Raw genomic sequence first — 19,328 nt, 5'->3', positions numbered from 1 at the left:
CAGACCTTTCTGTGTGCCTTGACCTGTTTGTGGATTGACTGTCTGTTTGTGAGTGGCAGGGGGCTGGGTGGCTCCCAGAGGCTGAGTGGGCCATCCCTGGGCTGAATAGCTCCAGCTGCATCTAGAGTGGTGGGAGAGGGTAGCACCTGGGCCCGAATAGGGCTGAGCCTGCCTTCCACAATGGTGGCTCCACCTCCTGCTGGGAGGCGGACGACCCTGCCCTTCTCTCTGAAAGGAAAGGAGAAGCCAGGAAAACAAAGTGCTCAAGGAACACCCGGAACTGGTTCAGACCGGGCACAGAGCCCTCCTGCACAAAGGGAACAAAGACTTTTAGGGCTATAAGTATAGGACCCAGACTACTGAAAAATAGATCATCCTGAAATCAAGAAGGAACCTCTGCCAAGGAGAAAGCTGGAAGACTGAAGAAGGAAGACTGTCCTGCTGTGTGCTTGTGGAATGACCTGCAGTTGCTTTGCTGCCAAGGAGAGGGGAAGGACTTTACTTTGTGCTGTGTCCCTTTTCTTGAAGGAATCTCCAAGGGCCTGAGAAGAGCTGGCTCCCTGTTAAGAAGTCCCAGGAACAAAAGGACTTCACCCCCAGCTTCCCGGAACTCTACTGAGAGAGGTCTGTACTTCCCAGAGTGCTGGGGCCAGTTGTGGTGCCTCTGGAAGTTGTACCTGTGCTTGGGAAGCTCGAAATCAAGATACTAAAGACTTTCTGTAAAGTCACATGCATCGCTCGCTTGCAGAGCGCATCCCCGCCAGTGCTAGGAAATTCCTGCCGCCGTGAAGATCAAGATCGTCGCAGCACCTGTTGCGGCTGCAAGAACTGAAGCATCCTTCTTACCCTGACTAGAAGCCAGGGTCCCTATTTGGACAGTGGCACCTACAGCTGCCAACTAGAGACCCACAGTTCTAACACAGTGAATATCCACAACGTTGGATTTCAATCGAGAAAGCTTCTAATCCAGGGTCTAATCCTGTCCAGACTGGATTATAGCAACGCTCTCTTCTTGGCCGCGCCTCAGGCTTCCATTAATATTCTGCAGCGAGTACAGAATGCCGCAGTCCAGTTGCTTATGGGGGCATCTAGACGGGCTTCAGCCAAACCATTGCTAAGAGCCCTCCACTGGCTCCCAATTCAGGAGCGAATTACCTTTAAATCTCTCTATATCGCACACAAGACACTGCAAGGCAAAGGCCCACCGGCCTTGAGAGATTTGATTCGCCCCTACAAATCAGCTCGGGCCCTTCGGTCCGATGGAGAAAATCTGGCCATTACACCTAGAGTGAGGAAAGCACGCTCCGGAGGCCGCCGGTTTTCTTTGAATGCGGCAACAAAATGGAATGCACTTCCCAGGGAGCTCCGGATGGAAGCCTCCTACCTGAAATTTAGAAAAGCACTTAAAACCTTTCTTTTCCCTAATACTTCCTAGATCCTCTCCCTTCCTGAGTTTTCTGTTATTATTTTACCAGCGCTGGGACGCTTCAGGGCAGCCATGCGCTTTATAAACCCAATTTCATTTCATTTCATTTCATATGCGCTTGTCGAATACGCGCGTGTTTTTAATCTTAAGCCCGAACAGACACATGAAAATGTCAATGTTCGTTTGTTCAAAATCTTAAATCTCCGAAAGTTCTTCACCGATTGCATTGAAATTTTGACACAACGCGGATTTGATTAAGCGCATGTTTATATATACACAACGTTGGATTTGAATACGTGTTTGTCCAATACGCGTGTGTTTTTATTGAAAGGCCGAACAGACCCTATCGATTTGGTTGCTGCGCAAGAACTACAAGGGACGCATAAAGACAATAATCTACATATATTAGGATGGACAGTTGGTGTCAGGATGGCAGACTGGGAAGTGGGTGGAGGGAGGGAGGAGGAGTTGGTTCACTTTACAACATTAAGAAAGGACACGTAGAGACAATATTCAACATATATTAGGATGGACAGTTGGTGTCAAGATGGCAGACCGGGAAGTGGGTGGAGGGAGCGGGGAGGAGTAGGTTCACTTTGCAACATTAGTTCATGTTTATATATACACAACGTTGGATTCGAATACGCGCGTGTCCAATATGCGCGTGTTTTTAATCGAAAGGCCGAACATACCCTATCCATTTGGTGGCTGCGCAACAACTACAAGGGACGCATAGAGACAATATAGGCGAGTGTCCAATACGCACGTGTTTTTAATCAAAAGGCCAAACAGACCCTATCGATTTGGTTGCTGCGCAAGAACTACAAGCAACGCATAGAGACAATAGTCTACATATATTAGGATGGACAGTTGGTGTCAGGATGGCAGACCCGGAAGTGGGTGGAGGGAGCGGGGAGGAGTAGGTTCACTTTACAACATTAGTTCATGTTTATATATACACAACGTTGGATTAGAATACGCGCGTGTCCAATAAGCACATGTTCTTAATCAAAAGGCCGAACAGACCCTATTGATTTGGTTGCTGCACAACAACTACAAGGGATGCATAGAGACAATAGTCTACATATATTAGGATGGACAGTTGGGGGGTTATTATGATGTTGGGCGGATTTCCTCCGCCAGGCTGGCAGTGGCTACCGCCAGCCTGGCGGAGGAAATCCGACCGACATCATCAGCCCAATTCCCCCCCACCAGATTTGGATGGCGGGAGGGACCGCGGCGGTGTGAAACACCGCCCGCCTGTTTTCCGCCCCAGTCACCTAGCGGCCGGGCGGAAAACGTGTAACATGGTGGTGGTGTCTTTTAGACACCGCCCGACATATTACAATGGGCTTTGCACAATGCATTTCCGCCACGGAAAGGCATGCGGAGACTCGCTGCGGGGGCCCGTTGCGGGCCCCCTGGGAGTCCATGGCTTGGGGGGTGCACATGGGGGGTACCTATGGTACCCCCCTGCATTTCAAGGTGCAGCATGGCAGGCACCGTGCGGTGCATGCCTTGTTGCGCTTTGAAATGTAAAAGGTGCATTTTTACCATTGCGGCGGGCGGAGATTTCAGCTCCGTCCGCCGCAATGGTAAATATAGAGAATGCGCCCGCCTGTGTGGCAGGCGCATCCTAATCCTCAATTCGTGACCCCCGCCCTTTAGGCGGGCGTTCCCATTTACCACTAGGGTGGCGGGCGGGCCATCCTAATGTGCCCCATGGTGTCAGGATGGCAGACCGGGAAGTGGGTGGAGGGAGGGGGGAGGAGTTGGTTCACTTTGTAACATTAAGAAAGGAGGCATAGAGACAATAGTCTACATATATTAGGATGGACAGTTGGTGTCAGGATGGCAGACCGGGAAGTGGGTGGAGGGAGCGGGGAGGAGTTGGTTCACTTTGCAACATTAGCGCGTGTTTATATATACACAACGTTGGATTCGAATACGAGTGTGTACAATACGCGCCTGTTTTTAATCGAAAGGCCGAACAGACCCTATTGATTTGCTTGCTGTGCAACAACTACAAGGGATGCATAGAGACAATAGTCACATAAACATATTTTGTACCCACAAGCATTGTGAAAATAAACATATTAGAAACGTGCGCTTACTCATTTCTTTCTCTTCCATTTAACCAGACTGAGTCACAGCAACGCGTGGCTGGGTACAACTAGTAGATATATGTATATATATATATACAGTGAAGAGAGAATGCTGATGTAATAGAAACTTCTCTTCACTATATCCTTTCAGTTGCATGGATCACTTTATGATATTGAATTTTATCAACAGTTTACATATGTGTATAGATCTTATAATTCTTATGGAATAAAACATTTTCATGTAAATCCTCTCTCCACTTTTACTTCATCAAACACCAAAACAAACATGAATTTCTTGGGATCATTTTATCTTATTGTATAAATTAGGTAACAAATTCCCATCACACTTTTTATACCTGAACTTTATATCATATAAAGGAATACATTGATTTAAATTGTATGTATTTTACAAGCACTTTCAAAATGGCCGATAAAATGTGCCATTGTCAAAATATGGGGACTAGCAGTCTAGTGATATATTGCAATGGAAAGCGATGAGGGATTAGTGCACTTGATTCCACCTATGAATGTCAGGGTCCTACAGGGCTCAATATTGATCCCAACTTTATTTAATTTGTATATGGCCCCCTTGCCCTTCTCGCTGAGAAATATGGAGCTAAAACCGTGTCATACGCTGATGACACTCAGCTTCTGTTTACATGCGTGAAGGGTGTCAAATTCAACTGCAATTTAATTAACGCTTGCCTCTCTGAAGTCTTCTCCTGGCTGAGACACAATCAACTAAAGTGCAACTCTGAGAAGTCAGAGATTATTTTCTTTGGTCTACGTCAGTTTGAAGCATGTCATACCTGATGACCTGATGGCCACAGGACATGCCCACCCTGTTTCGGGATGTTGAGAATGCTGCAAACTTTTCTCCCTCTGCTCTCAGTCCCCTACAGGAAAATGGGGGTCCAGGCAGTGGTAGTGTCCAGACTGGATTATGTTAATTCCCTGTATCTCAGCCTTCCTGAGTACCTTCTCAGGAAGATTCAGGTGATTCAGAATATGGCGGCGAGGGCAATTTTTCTATCAGGGCCCAGGACTCATACAACTCAGCTTCTGTCCTCGCTATACTGGCTTATGGTAAGGAAAAGAATACATTTTAAAGCCTTGGTCTTGGTTTTTAAAGCAATTCATAAGATTGGAGCCCCCACCTTAGGGAAAGATTTTAACCTTATATTCCACAGCGTACCCTGAGATCTTCTTCTCAGCTTCTGATCTCAGCTCCGAAGGTCTTGCTGTCCCGGGTAGGGGGTAGATCTTTCCAAGCAGTGGCTTCCCGGCTGTGGAATAGCCTACCCTTCTCTCTTAGAGAGATTCCGGACCTACTTATTTTAGGAGGAGTCTAAAAACATGGCTCTTTCAGCTGTGAGCATAACAGTATTTGAATGCTTTGTTGGATGTTGTGTGGTCTCTGTTCCTTAGCGCCGGGACTCTCCCGGTTGTAGCCGTGCGCTTTATAAATATTAGATAACATTACATAACATAACACATAAGCTTTAGACGAAGGAACTCCATGGTCCAGTAGAAGGCTCGGAGCCAAAAAGCGTAATCCGTCCATATTTGTGTTTGCACTGTGGTGTATTAAATAAATAATCGAAAGAATACCTTCTCTGCACGGTGCCGTGAATTATTTCACCTTGTGGAGGAGCGACGATTGTGGGACATATATCATATATACTGAAAAAGAATTCCCAGCACCTTGCAGAGAAGGTATTCTTTTGATTATTTATTTAACACACCACTGTGCAAACAAATATATATATATATATATTTCCTAGAAATAAAAATAAATCTATTTTTAATATACATTTTTTTAAATTATAAGGTTATTGCTAATTTTGAATGTAAATCACAAATCAAATAATACATAACTTGCTTCGAGGATTGTATACAAATAAACACAAGTGATACTGCAAATAGCAATTAAAAACATAATTATGCTGAAAATAATATGTTACATTTTAGTGCTGATATTGTCCCTTTTAACTGTGAAAGTTAAAGAAATGTGTCTTATTATTTTCCATTTCACAAAATATGTTATTTCATTTGAGATAGTTTCCTTAAAATTCCCTTTAACTCTCCATTGAGTGGTCTCCATCCCAGTGGCATAGATTTCCTCAAACAGGCCGAAAGTTACTCAAACCTAAATTTACCATTTTAAAATAGGTTATAGGAATCACTACATTTACACGCCTCATTTGTCGAGAAATTTAAATCTAAATATAAACTGTGATTTCCATGTGGACTTGGTGAATTCCATTCATGGGGAGAGGAGTTGGCCTAACGGCTAGGCGGTCGACCTCGAATCAGGGGAACCAGCTTCGAGTCTTGGCAATGACGCTGAACATCCTGTGATTCTGGGCAAATCACTTAATCTCCCTGTGCCTAACAAAAAAAATGTATGTGTTCTCATGTAACGCAACTGGTGCTATAGGTCAAATTTGCGCTATATAAAACTCCGTAAAAAAAAAACTACACCTAGATTTAGTGTCAGACCTACACATGTGGCGATCTCTACATAAAAACCTACCTTCGTGAGTATGGCTAATGGTGTTTGTAGGTTGTCTAAAAATGCATGATACCCAAAACCATTAATCAAGCCACAGCATTTCTTTGTGTAATGAGCAAGCATCACTTTAAAATGAAAAATCCAATGAATAAAAAAGTGGGTAAGAAGTCGAACTATGTGAACTATGCATTTTTTTATGTGTACCCCAGGATCTGAGTTTAGGCATACCCATTGTTGATATAGCAATAATGCAAGAGATTTCTAAGATCTTTTTTCCAGAATGTGTTTTTTTATGCATAAATATACAATTAAACATAGAAAATGCAGTGATTTAAAATAGGCACATCCTTACAATCTAACAATCGCATACATGTTCAAATAAAAGCAACACCCCACATGTGCGGGTGGGCCTAAAACACTATGATGTGAAGAAAGGAAATGATGTTTGGGTAGATAAACTGGATTACTGCCTTGCTGGACTGCTGCCTTGCTGGATTCTTGCCCTGCTGCCCTCCTGTCTGAGACAGAGGGATTGGCCCTGCACCAGAATCCAGGGCTCCCAGAGTGACTCCAAGGTCTAGTCTGCTGGTCTTCTGTTCACGGTTGCAGGGACATAACAGGCTCCCAACCACCTGAACCATACCCAGATTAAGGTAGAGTAATCCACTGACCCCTAAGTGGTCCCCCTCAGGTCCCAGACCAGTGGTGTGGCCTCAGTGGAGCTGAACTGAAGCTTTTGGGCTCTTGGCAAATGTGAACAAGTCAGTTGGTGCCAAAACCTTGTCACTCCACTGCTCACCAACTCAAAGATCCGTCAACCTGATCATTCGCGCTACAGCAGCACAAAGCTCTGGCCCTACCACCTGCTGTGACAATAGGATATTTGCCTCACATCGATGACCATCAGCAATGCCTGGTTTATTCTTTGCACTACAATGATAATCATCCATGATGCTTATCTGCTCTTCACATTCCCCATGCACCGCAAACTGGTATCTTTGAGCTGGACTGAGAAGGAAACTTTTCAGAAGGACTAATCCAGTACCTGCATTTGACTGCACTTCATCATGGTAGACCTGAACTTCTGACTTTCTTCCAGTCTCACACAACTAGATAGACATGAGTGATGTTTTGGACTTTTCTGCACTATTTTCACTTCAGACTTTGAAATTTCATATCTTCGGTTCTACTGATTGTATTTTTGTTAGTTTGTTCTTGATTTGTTTATTACATTTTGCTCTATTTTCTGAATCGGAGTGGGATTTTTCTTGTGTTGTGTTTTCACTTCATTACTGTTTAAGGAGCTGCACAAATACTTTACACATTGCCTCTAAGTTAATCCTGACTGCTTCGTGACAATCTGCTAGAGGGGTGAGCACAGGCCAATTTGGGGTTTGCTTGTGCTTCATTCTAACAAGGGCAGCTGCTTAAGTAGGGTTTCACTGCCCCTCAACCACTAACCCAGTTTTACACAGCCACCCTACAAAGGATTTTTAACACACATTGTAAGATGCTGAGTATTTAAAAATGGTACATACAAGAATCTAATGTTGACATGTACATACAGTGACTAAAGTTATTTTCACTGTGAAGGGAAGTAGCTGTAATGTTCATAATAAAGTTAAAACTCTTCTATCTCTGATTTAGGACAAGCTACCACAATATTTCAAACACTATTTGTATATTTAATGTTTATCATGAATCCAAATCAGAGTTGAAGACAGCTTTTCATAAATATTCTTTAAAATGTAGACTTTGTCTACCTAAACCTCCAGTAGTCTAATTAGCATTACCATGCCAGCAGCTGGCCTGTCAGTGTTTCCCCTAATGAGGTGTGAAAACTGCTCCCAGAGCTGAACAGTGGGTTATGACTTTTGGTAGGAAGACCTGGGTGGGAGGTATGGGACACATATATCACCTCAATAAAACGTTTCAAGAACTGGGGGCGTGGCTTGCGCGCCGCGGTGACATGGCGGTCTGCGCTTGAGCTCCGTGATGAACAGGGGCCCTCGGAGCTTTTTAAGCTGATTACAGAAACCCCATATTCCGAGAGAGACGTCTATCCCTGCAGGAACACGTCGTGTGTTATTTACGATCTTTCTCCGTCCTTGACAGCTGGTGGAATGCTGTTTTTCTCCGGCTGTTTACACTGCTCGGCACTTCTGACGGATGGGCGCCATCTTGCATTCCTGTGACGGAGATCGGAATTTCTCCTCAGTTGACAGCGCGCTTGTCACACATTTGACATAAATAAGTCGGAACAGACTCTGGTTGATTATTCCTGACCCCTTTCGTGACTTTTACGATGTTTCTCATCTGGTCAGTGATTTTTTACCTTTTCAATAGTGCATTTTGACAGCGCTTTACTTTATTACACAGTGGCTTATTTTAGAGGAGTTCTGTTATATCCTGTTTTTTTCCTCACATATATTTGGCAATATATTTTGCTCTGCCCTTTTGGTTGTGGAGGCGCTTTATTATTGTTTTGGCTGAGAATTTATTCGAGTGACGTGGGCTCCCTCCCACTCACCTTAATCTTTTGCTGTTTTTAGATATCTGCAGTGTTTGTTACGCTGTTGTTTTTTGGGTCTTTACCTGTATGGCTGAGAATATGGGCTTGCCCTCAAATGCCAAAGATACTAAAGCCTCTTTAAAGAGATTGAAACAACCATCTCCCACGCCTGAGTCTTCTCAGAAGGACACTGCGTCCACGCTAGAGACTATTCTGACGCGTTTGAATGATGTTCATGACATTGCTCAGTCAACCAAAACAAACACGGATATGCTGCAAGTTGAGGTGTCTGCCATCAGGAATGAATTTAAGGCTCTTTCCCTGCGTGTCTCCGCCACAGAGACACGGATTAGCGGTGCAGAAGATGTTGTGCTGAAACACTCTAGATCTATGGGCCAACTAGAGCGTTCAATGGCGGCATTGAGGAGAGACCTCACTGAGCAAGAGGATCGCAATCGTAGATCCAATCTACGCATTTTTGGCCTTCCTGAGGAAGTTGAGAAAGAGGCTCTCTCTATGATTGATTTTATATCCAATTGGCTTCCGGCTACATTGCAAATTTCTTTCCAAAGAGACTTTGAGATAGAGCGAGCACATCGTGTCCCCACCTTCCGCTCCAAATCGGCTTCACAACCAAGGGCTATCATTTTTAAGCCACTGCGTCATCAGCACACGGAGCAAATTTTGGCGCACATGAGGAAGGTTAAGAATGTTTCCTGGAATGGCCATCGTATTTCCATTTCTCAAGACTTTGCCAGAGATACAGTGATAAGAAGGAAGGGCTTTCTAAACCTACGGAAGCGACTATCTGAGATGAATATCCCCTTTTCCTTCTCTGGTCCCTCAAAGTTTCGAATTACCTTCAAAGGCCGTTCCAGAGTTCTTGATGAGCCTGCTGACCTGGCATCCTTTTTGGATAATCAGATGGAGCTTCAGATGGAACTTCAAATGGACGCTTCGCGTACTTCTAGTACTTCCGGCACTTGAGATAGATGTCCAGGCCTGTTAGGTGTTTGTTCTTTCTCAGATCTCTTAAGTTTGTCTTTTTAGATCTGGGTGGTGGCATGATGGTCCACCGTTCTTACTGCTTCTCTGTGTTCTGAAGTTTTCTGTTTAATGTTCTCAATTATATGTGCGATATGTTCTCTTTCTTCACTCTCACTCCTCTTCCTCCCTTTCTGCTGTTTCATTCGTTACCACGTTTGAGATATTCTCTCATTACTCTCTATACTCTCCTGTGGATTGTTTGTTTTCTATATTGCCTCTATTGTGTTGATTACTCCTGTACCTCTCTTTTCTCTTGGTGCAGACAGTTCTGCAACTAGTGATGTCGTTTATACCTGACGCCTCTGTGCCTGCGACAGTTTATGTCAGAGTAATGTGTTTGTCCTTTTTGAGAGCTGTTAGGTTTGTTTCTTTCCTTGGTGTAGTGGTGTCTGGGTACACGAATATTGTTCTGTTTGGAGTCACTTAACTTATATACGATGTTTTATTTTCCTACGATGATGTGGCTCTTCTTCTCTTTCTTTGTTCTTTTCATACCTGTCCCCCTCTCCCTTTATGTTACAGGTTGTCCATGGCTCGGTGTACTCTCTTTGTGCCTTTTTCGATTCTTTTTGTGGTACTGCTTAACTTTCTAGGTTACCTTTTAATTTGCCTGTCCTGTTAATGTTTCTATGTCTTTCTTGTTTTCTTTTTGGTTACCAGTGGTTTATTTTAGTTTTCTTTTTCTTTCTTATCTTCATTTATGTTTTGGTTCATTCCTTCTCTGCAGTTTCCATGATATTTCTTTGTCTTCCTGTTTATAATTGGCTTTTCTTTCCCTTTGCTCCATCTGATTTGAGTTGGATTGATATATTCTTGTGTTCCTTTTGCTGTTATGTATTTTGACTCTTCCATCATTTATTTCTTTCCGATACTGTCTTATGGATTGTTACTGGTATTGCTACAATGATCCCTATTTTTTCCAGTTATGTTTTTAGTGATATGCTTCTTATACTTGTCTATTTCACTTATTTATTTTCTGCTTGTTCACTCAATGAATGTATATTTCTTTCCTTAATGTATCATTTTATTGGATTTAAGGATTATGTCAATAGTGCAGTTTACAGTTCTTTAATATTTTATTGAATATTCAGGTACATTTGCCATATTCTCATATGAATTCCTACATCTCTCATAACCAGCTTTATGTATTTTACGTCCATTGAGTGATTAATTGTTTTCTCTCGCTTCTTGCATAGTGCGTAACTGATATAACTCCTTCTATGTATTTTTCCCCGATAGATATATAGCGTCTTCTGGATGTGCTTTATTTACTCTTAAACATGTCTTTATACCTATCCATTATATTGTTACATGCATGTTATACGCAGGTTGTTTTCATAGAATTTCATGTTGGTATATCTTATAATCCTCTAATTTCACTTTATTCCATAGTCATGTTTTATCTCTTCCCTATTAATTATACTTCGTCCTGCTACACAGTGGGGCTGTAAATTGCTGATTTCTATTCTATTTGCTCCTTATGATGGCTCCCCTGGTTGTCGTCCCACGTTCCCCCCTAGTATGAATTTGGTCTTTTTCAGACCCTCTCTGCTGGCTCTTCTCTTTCTTTTCTCTTTTCTCTTTTCGGATTTCCCCAATGGTTTTTCCTTTTTGGACAGTGTTGTTGAATGCTTGGACGTTTGTCTTCATGTGGGTTGCTTTCTGTCTATTATTTTTAACCTATGTTATTGTTTGCTATACTAGTCAATGCCTGGCTTGAATGTGTTATCCTTTAATGTTAAGGGTTTAAATCATCCTGTGAAACGATCCAAGATCTTGGATTATTGCAAATCTCTCTCTTCAGATTTAGTCCTATTTCAGGAAACAAAAATATCTACCAAAGAAGCATTATTCTTGAAGAAGGATTGGGTTTCAGATGTGGTTTGTTCTGATGCGTGTGGCAAAAGAAATGGGGTTGTCACTTTGATTTCCAGGAACTCAGGTTTGTCCATAGTTTCTTCTGATCACGATTCTGAAGGTCGTTGGTTATTAACTAGATTGTCTGATGGTTCTTCTGATCTTTATGTTATGAACATCTACGCCCCTAATAAGGATGATCCGGCCTTTTGGAAATCAGTTGCCAAAAAATTGAATGATACGCCTCATTCCGGTAACCTTGTTGTTGGGGGTGATTTTAATTTGGTAATGGATCCCATTCTTGATAGGAATTCAGCTTTCCAATTTCGTCCTCCCAAATCTCATAAACAAATGCTTAATATGTGCTCCCTTTCTCATCTGCAAGACATATGGCGCCTTCATAATCCTACTGGTAGTGATTTCTCCTTCTTCTCTTCACCTCATTCTACTTTCTCTCGTATTGATTACTTACTAGTTCACTCTTCCCTTGTTCCTGCTTCCTCCTCTCCGATTATTCATCCTATTTTGATCTCTGATCATGGCGCGGTTACTTTTAATCTCTTGTCCTTTGCTCCCAAATCGAAAGCTAGGTCTTGGAGGTTAAACACAGAACTTTTATATGACACTACCCAGGTTGATGAATTTTCTAGCGCGATTGACACTTTTTTTCTGGAGAATGAAGGATCAGTTTCCTCCCCGATTGTTCTCTGGGACTCCTTCAAATGCACTTTCCGAGGCCAGGCTATTAAATGTATGGCTAAAAGGAATGCTGATATTAAAAAAGAACTTGCAGATCTCGCTACCAACATTAAATCTCTGGAATCTTCCTTTCGTCACTCTAAAGATACCTCTTGCCTACAGTCAATTAAGCTCCTAAAATACAAATACAACACCATAGTTACTAAGAGAGCCTATATTGGGGTTCAAGCTCAGAAATCCAAAAGGTTATTGTTAAAAAATAGAGCGGGAAAGATGCTCGCAGCTACGTTGAAATTCCAAGATTCTTCCTTTAAGTCTTCCCAAATCTCTTCTATTACTAATCATCTAGGTGTTAAAAAATTTCAGACCAGGGAAATTCTTGAGGTTTTTCGTGATTTTTACAATAACTTGTACTCACCTTCTGATCAGGCCTCATTTGAACAATATCAAGAATTCTTAAAATCTGTTCCTATAAAATCGGTTTCTCTGGAAGATACTACTCTTTTGGGTGGCCCTATCACTCCTGATGAAATTACTTCCGCAATTAAGGCTACTCGCTCGGGGAAAGCTCCAGGGCCTGACGGTTACCCTATTCTTTTTTATAAAACCTTTCTTCCTGTAATTGTTCCCAAGCTTCAGTCTGTGTTTGATGCTTTTATTCAGAATGGATCTGTCTCTGGTACTGCGGCGGATGCTACGATTGTGGTTATCCCTAAAGAGGGAAATGACCATTCAGATCCCAAAAACTTTCGCCCCATTTCCCTTTTGAATATGGAAGCTAAGATCTTTGCTAAGATTTTGGCCAAGAGATTAGAATCCTTCATTCCTACATTGGTACATTCCTCTCAAACTGGCTTTGTGAAAGGCCGTCTTGCACGGGACAATATTCGCACATTCTGTCACATTCTTGGAGCTGCCAAACGTTCTACTCTCCCTGCTGCGGCCTTGGCGCTTGATGCTGAAAAGGCCTTTGATAAGGTTTCTTGGCCATTCCTGCGGGCCGTCTTATATGCACATAATCTTGGTGACTCCTTTATTAACATGGTTATGTCCTTATACGCCCAACCCAGAGCTAATATACGTGTTAATGGTGCTACGTCTTCTTTTTTTAATCTTCGCCAGGGCACCAGACAGGGTTGTCCCTTATCCCCTCTTTTATTTTTGTTATCCATTGACCCTCTCCTTAGATTGATTGAGCTGAATCCGGATATTAAAGGTTTTTCGTTTGGTTCTCACTGCATCAAAACTGCTGCATACGCAGATGACGTCCTTATTTTTTCAGACGATATTGCCGTGGCTATACCTGCTATCTCAGATACGATTGCCCTTTTCTCAAAGGTTTCTGGATACACCTTAAATAAAGAGAAAACAGAGTTGTTTCCCTTGAATGCCTATTGCTTCTCCACACATATGGGGTCTGCTGGCTTCAAATGGCAGTCTAAACACTTAAAATACTTGGGTATTTATTTCTGTTCTACTTTATATGACACAATTGCCTATAATGAAAGCCAGACTATTCTTAAAGTGCGCTGTCTTTTAGATACCTGGTCACCGAAACACATTTCTTGGTGGGGTCGTCTTCAGACTCTTAAAATGATGATTACACCTATTGTTAACTTTGTATCCTCTATGCTTCCGGTGAAACTTTCAGATTCCTTTTTTCGTGAAGTTGACGTTTTGACGTCTAAATTTTTATGGAATGATAAACGAGCGAGATTGGCTTATAAATTCTTACGGAAGCCCTATGATATGGGAGGGGTTAATCTGCCTGACTGGGATAAATACCAAACTGCCTTTTTGGCTTCCCAAGGCGCTCTTTGGTTTTCCTGTCCCGTTAGTCACGTGCCTTCCTGGCTGTTCATAGAACAGGAATTGGCTTCTCCGTTACCGACTGCATCTTTTAGCACTGCGTCTACCTTTTCTATCCCTTTTTCCGGCTCTATCATTTTAGACACTCTGTCTGCGGTTCGAAAAGTGGACAAGTTGGTAGCGTTTCCACTTCATAAATCTAGATGGTCGTCTATTTGGCGGAACTCTAAAATTAAAATTAATATTGATCCTTCCTTGGTTTCATACTGGGCGTCTAAAGGGATATCGTTGGTTAAACATCTTTATGGTCCTAACGATGAGCCTCTACCCTTTTCCTCTTTAGCTCAACAATTCTCCTTAACTAATTTAGATTTTTATACTTTTCTTAAAATAAAGGTGGCACTTGCTAAAGTACGTCTTCATCCTACTTCTTCTACGGTTACTCTCTTTCAAATTTGGTTAAAATCTGGTCATGTTGCCTCAAAAATTTATAAATTTTTATCTACGGCTTCATCTTCCCCTCATACGGTTGCTCAACATAAATGGTTACGTCATTTTGAACATAGTATTATTGAACATATTTCTTCAGATACATGGCAGATGATTGGTAAACTTTCTCTTCGCAATAAAATCGCCCCATCGTTAATGCAATCTAAATTTTTCTCTATCAATCTTCTTCATTGGACACCTGTGCGCCTACATTCGCTCAATCTCAAAGAAGACAATCTATGCTGGAGTTGTGGATTATCGCCAGGAGATTTTTCACATATGTTTTTTAACTGCTCTCTACTCCAACCCTTTTGGGACCTCATTCATAAGCATATTATGCTCATCTTTGATATTAAATTCCAACTTTCTCTCCCATTAATTTTATTGGGCCCTCTTGCGGCTTCATCTCCTCTCCCCTTAGAACCCATGGAGCTACAATTATTAGATCTTCTCTTGACCGTCGCTGTGAAAGTAATTCTTATGGAATGGAAATCCTTCTCCTCTGTTTCGTATCATACTTGGTGGGCTTGGGTTTCCTTCTTACGCAGTGCTCATACTTCGGTTGATCAAGCTCATCTCTCTCCGTCGATTGCTAGTGGGGTCTGGACCGCTCTCGACAATTACATGGATTTGTCCTCACAAGGGTTGGTTGACCAATATCCCTTTTGTTTGTCTGGTTGAATGGCGTCTTTTTTGTTCAGATTTTTTCCTTATTTTTACGGTTTATTCATTGGGAAATCCTTCTTTCCTTTTTCCCCTCTTTCTTCTCTGTATCCTCTTTTTTCCATCTGCTCCCCCTTACTCTCGCTTTTCTTCCTTCTTTTTCTCCTTTTTTCTTCTTCTGATTATATCAACTGATAGTGATACATTTGTGAATGGTTTACATATATGTTACGCTGATTGATCTTCATGAATGCCTATTTTTATTTCAAGCAGACTACTTTTATTTATTATATATGGATGCATTTCATATGTTTTATTATTGGATGTCATCTTCTGATGATCTGTTATATTGCTCACAAATGTATCACTTTATTTACATTCTGTATCTTCATTTGTTTATTTATAACAATAAAATCTTTTGAAATAAAAAAAAATAAAAACGTTTCAAGAACTTCATTAACTTGAAAGGTACCAGGGGAACTAGGGGAAGAGAAGCCATTTGTTTTCTGGGTTCTCTCTAGCCAATTTGGCACCATCTCAGTGAGAGGAACCTAAGGGTTTTATTTAGATTTCAGCTAACGGATTACTCCGTCACAATGGTGGCAAATATTCTGTCAGCAGAAGTATATAAATCCCATAGGATATTATGGGATTTATATTTCAGCAGACAGGATATCCATCACCGTTATGCCAGAGAACCTGTCCACTGAAATCTACATCAGGCCCTAACTGACTGGGGTTCGACCCTGACTGAGTCTATATGACAACATTTCATGGCTTATATTTTATTCATTATCTGGTCTGATATTGAGTTTTTAAAATATTACGAAACAATTGCACCAATCATTTGCAGGTTAATTTTGGGCGAAGTTATTATGGTCCAATCCTGCCAATGAGTGTGATATCACAAATGTGACCCCCAATAACGTTGGTTAGGGTTGGGAGGGTTACTGTGCTCTCAGGATCTCATCATGACTGGCATTAAGTCCCTAAGTTTATTCAAGTAATGCAACAGTGCTATAAATCTACTGCACTCTAAAAAAAAAGTATGGTGGTTCAGTGTAATGTGATGTCTTATCACTTAACTATCATAATGCTTTTGAATGTTATCCTATTTTCTGTAGTAGGATAAATATCCATTTTGAAGTCGAGAATTTTCATTTCCACCAAAATATGTTAAATGCACTATGTTTTCATGTTAAAGTCAATATGTACATACTATGTTGTATTTCTTACCATATGTTTTACTTCATGTTTAAACCACATTGAGGAAGAGATTAAGGGCCATATGTATCAAGCAAATTTGTAATCGCAAATGCTGCGAATCGCAAAAAACAGCGTTTGTGATTAAAAATTCGCTCTTCCCAATGTATGAAGCACAATCGCATAGAAAAATAAGAAAATGCTAAGATAGCGATTCCTTACGTTGCGAGAGCCTGAATTCTGCGATTTACCTAGCGATTTTCTTATTTTGCGATTACCTCAGTTAGCGAAATTCGCAAATGGGGCAATCGCAAAATAAGGAATCACTATGGATGAAAAAATCGCAATTAGCAATTTCCCGAAATTCGCATTTTAGAGAATCGCAATTAACACCGAGTGGGAGCAGGTGGTAACCAGGTGCAAACTATATAAGAAGTCCCACAATGTAACAGACTGTTTTCCACAATGGCTGGGCTTTGCGTGATAGCCAGGAGGCTGCGACTCAGAGTTGCTGCACACAGGAGGTGACACCAGGAGAGGATAATCCGTGTGCGCATTACCATCTTCCAGCGCACTGAGGAGGATATTCATACACACTACAGGCTGGATGAAGAGAGCATCCTTGATTTAATTGATGAACTCAACCCCTTCCTTGAACATCCCACACACAGGACACACTCCATACCCACCCACATCCAGGTCCTGTGCTCACCCCACCTCTTGGCATCTGGTAGTTTCCAGGGGTGATTGCCTCTGTAGGAGGGGTGTCACAGAGTGCACTTTCGCTCTTTTTCCACGTGTTCCTTGATGCCATGGTACAGAGGCTGCATCGCCACATTCACTTCCCAAGCACCCCACAGGCACTAGACCAGACCAAATAGGACTTTTATCGAACAGCCCAATTTCCCCACGTCATCGAATGTATAGATGGGACACACGTTGCAATATCCCCCCCTCCCAGAATGAGTACGTGTTCAGGAATCGCAAATCCTACCATTCCCTGAACGTACAGGTGGTGTGTGATGCCAAACACATGATCACGGACATTGTTGCCAAATACTCTGGCAGCATGCACGACTCTTACATCTTCCACCAGAGTGGGATACACTGTAGACTCACAAATGGGGAGTTTGGCGAGGGCTATCTACTAGGTAAATGCATTTGAACAGAAGCCACACTTGTTAAGGATAGCATGTGCAGGACAGTGTTTAACCATATGCCTCCCTCCCCACAGGTGACAGTGCGTATGCGGTCCGTGACTTCATACTGATGCACTACCTCAATCCAGCCAATGCAGCGGAGCGTCGGTACAACAGCGCACACATTGTAACAAGAGCCACCATTGAGAGGACATTTGGGATACTCAAAAGCAGTTTCAGGTGCCTACACAAGAGCGGAGGGGCACTGCAATAAAACCCACAGACCTGTTGCAAGATAGTGGTAGCATGTGCCATGCTGCACAACATTGCCACCAGGAAAGGCACACCGGTGGAGGTCAGTGAATCTGACATATCAGATGTGGAGGGGCCAGCTCCAGGACGCATGCCAGCCGCTGTAGCTGGTGCAGCTGCTGGGCGCCAGAGGCGGGATGAGATCACGCACAACTATTTTTAGGTAAGAGAAAATGGCACAATGCTATATATCAATTGTCAGACTGTGTTTTTATTCCTTAACATCAGGATTGTTAACTTTACACAGGCTGAGTGACACACAATGTCCATCAAAATGTCCAGCACATGTTCATGCACAGTGCAAGTCTCCCATCAGTGGCAAGTGTCCATGTGCAGTGGGTATCTGCACCCATCCTGTGGTCCCATGTATATCTCCAAACACGCGGCGCTGTCGGGAGGAAGCCCCTGTTTGGGGATGCACAGTGCCTCCCTCACTTGGGCCACTAGCCCTACTGTTACGGCCACTACGGCACCTATCCATGGTGGGTGGAGGGGTGGCGCTGCTCCTTCCAGATAGGGTGTCCTCATCAGTGGGAGTCAGGACTTCTGGCCCAGTAGTGTGGATTGCGCGCAGCTCATCCACAGCCGTAGTGATTTGAAGCCACGGAAGAGGCGCATGAACCGCCTGAACCAGTGAACCGCCTGTCCTCTACCACCAGTGTTTTAGCTTGGCAGCTCATGGCTTGTGACCATTTCTTGGATAAGAACTTCCAGCTCTGCTTCTGAGAATTTTTGTTTCGTCTTCCTCTGGTTGTCAGCCTGCTGCTGCTTGGGGGTGTCCAGGCTGGGCATGTCTCCTGTGTCCTGCATTCTTTCATCCACTACAGTGTTCCCTCTCCACCACTCTTTCTCTCTGACTGTGAATCAGAAACTCAGGTGCAGCATGGGTAGTCACACTTCCTGGTTGTGATGTCATCAAGATGCACCTGAGTTTCGGATTAGCAGATTTGCGAAGTTCGCAAAATTTAGATTTTTTACGGTAAGTAATCGCAAATTAGCATTTTTTTATGGTAAGGAATCGCTATTGGGGGTATCGCAATGAAAATAGCAATTTTTACGGAATCTCTATTTTATTGCGAATTTTTACATACACACAATTTTGCGATTCTGAATTAGCGATTTTCAAAAAATCACAAATTCAGAATCGCAAATGGGGAGCTTGATACATATGGCCCTGTGTCTTGAAACACGCCAAAAAATCAAATGATATGAAATGAAAAATTACTGCTAAGATTTATAGCACCAGGGAGGAGGTTACTGGTGTGAATAGCGCTTCGTGTGCAACTCTTAGCAGTAATGAATTTGATTTAGATTATCCATCCACTTCCAGACAAGAGAATTAGTCCAGTTCATCTTCTTTTTTTACTGGAGTGTAACCCCTTGTGTGCTAGTGACGAGCTCAGCTGGTCATGAGGGACGGTTGAGCTGCCCGCATGACGAGCTGAGCTCGTCACAGCCGTTGGAACGTTCGCACGCGGAGCTAATTACCCCGCTGTGCTGAACGTTCGATAACGGGTGTGGCTGTGACGAGCTCAGCCCGTCATGAGGGCAG

Source organism: Lissotriton helveticus, chromosome 2_2 (genome assembly GCF_964261635.1).
Source record: "Lissotriton helveticus chromosome 2_2, aLisHel1.1, whole genome shotgun sequence".
Lineage (NCBI taxonomy): Eukaryota > Metazoa > Chordata > Amphibia > Caudata > Salamandridae > Lissotriton > Lissotriton helveticus.
Note: the sequence above shows the minus strand (reverse complement) of the source record.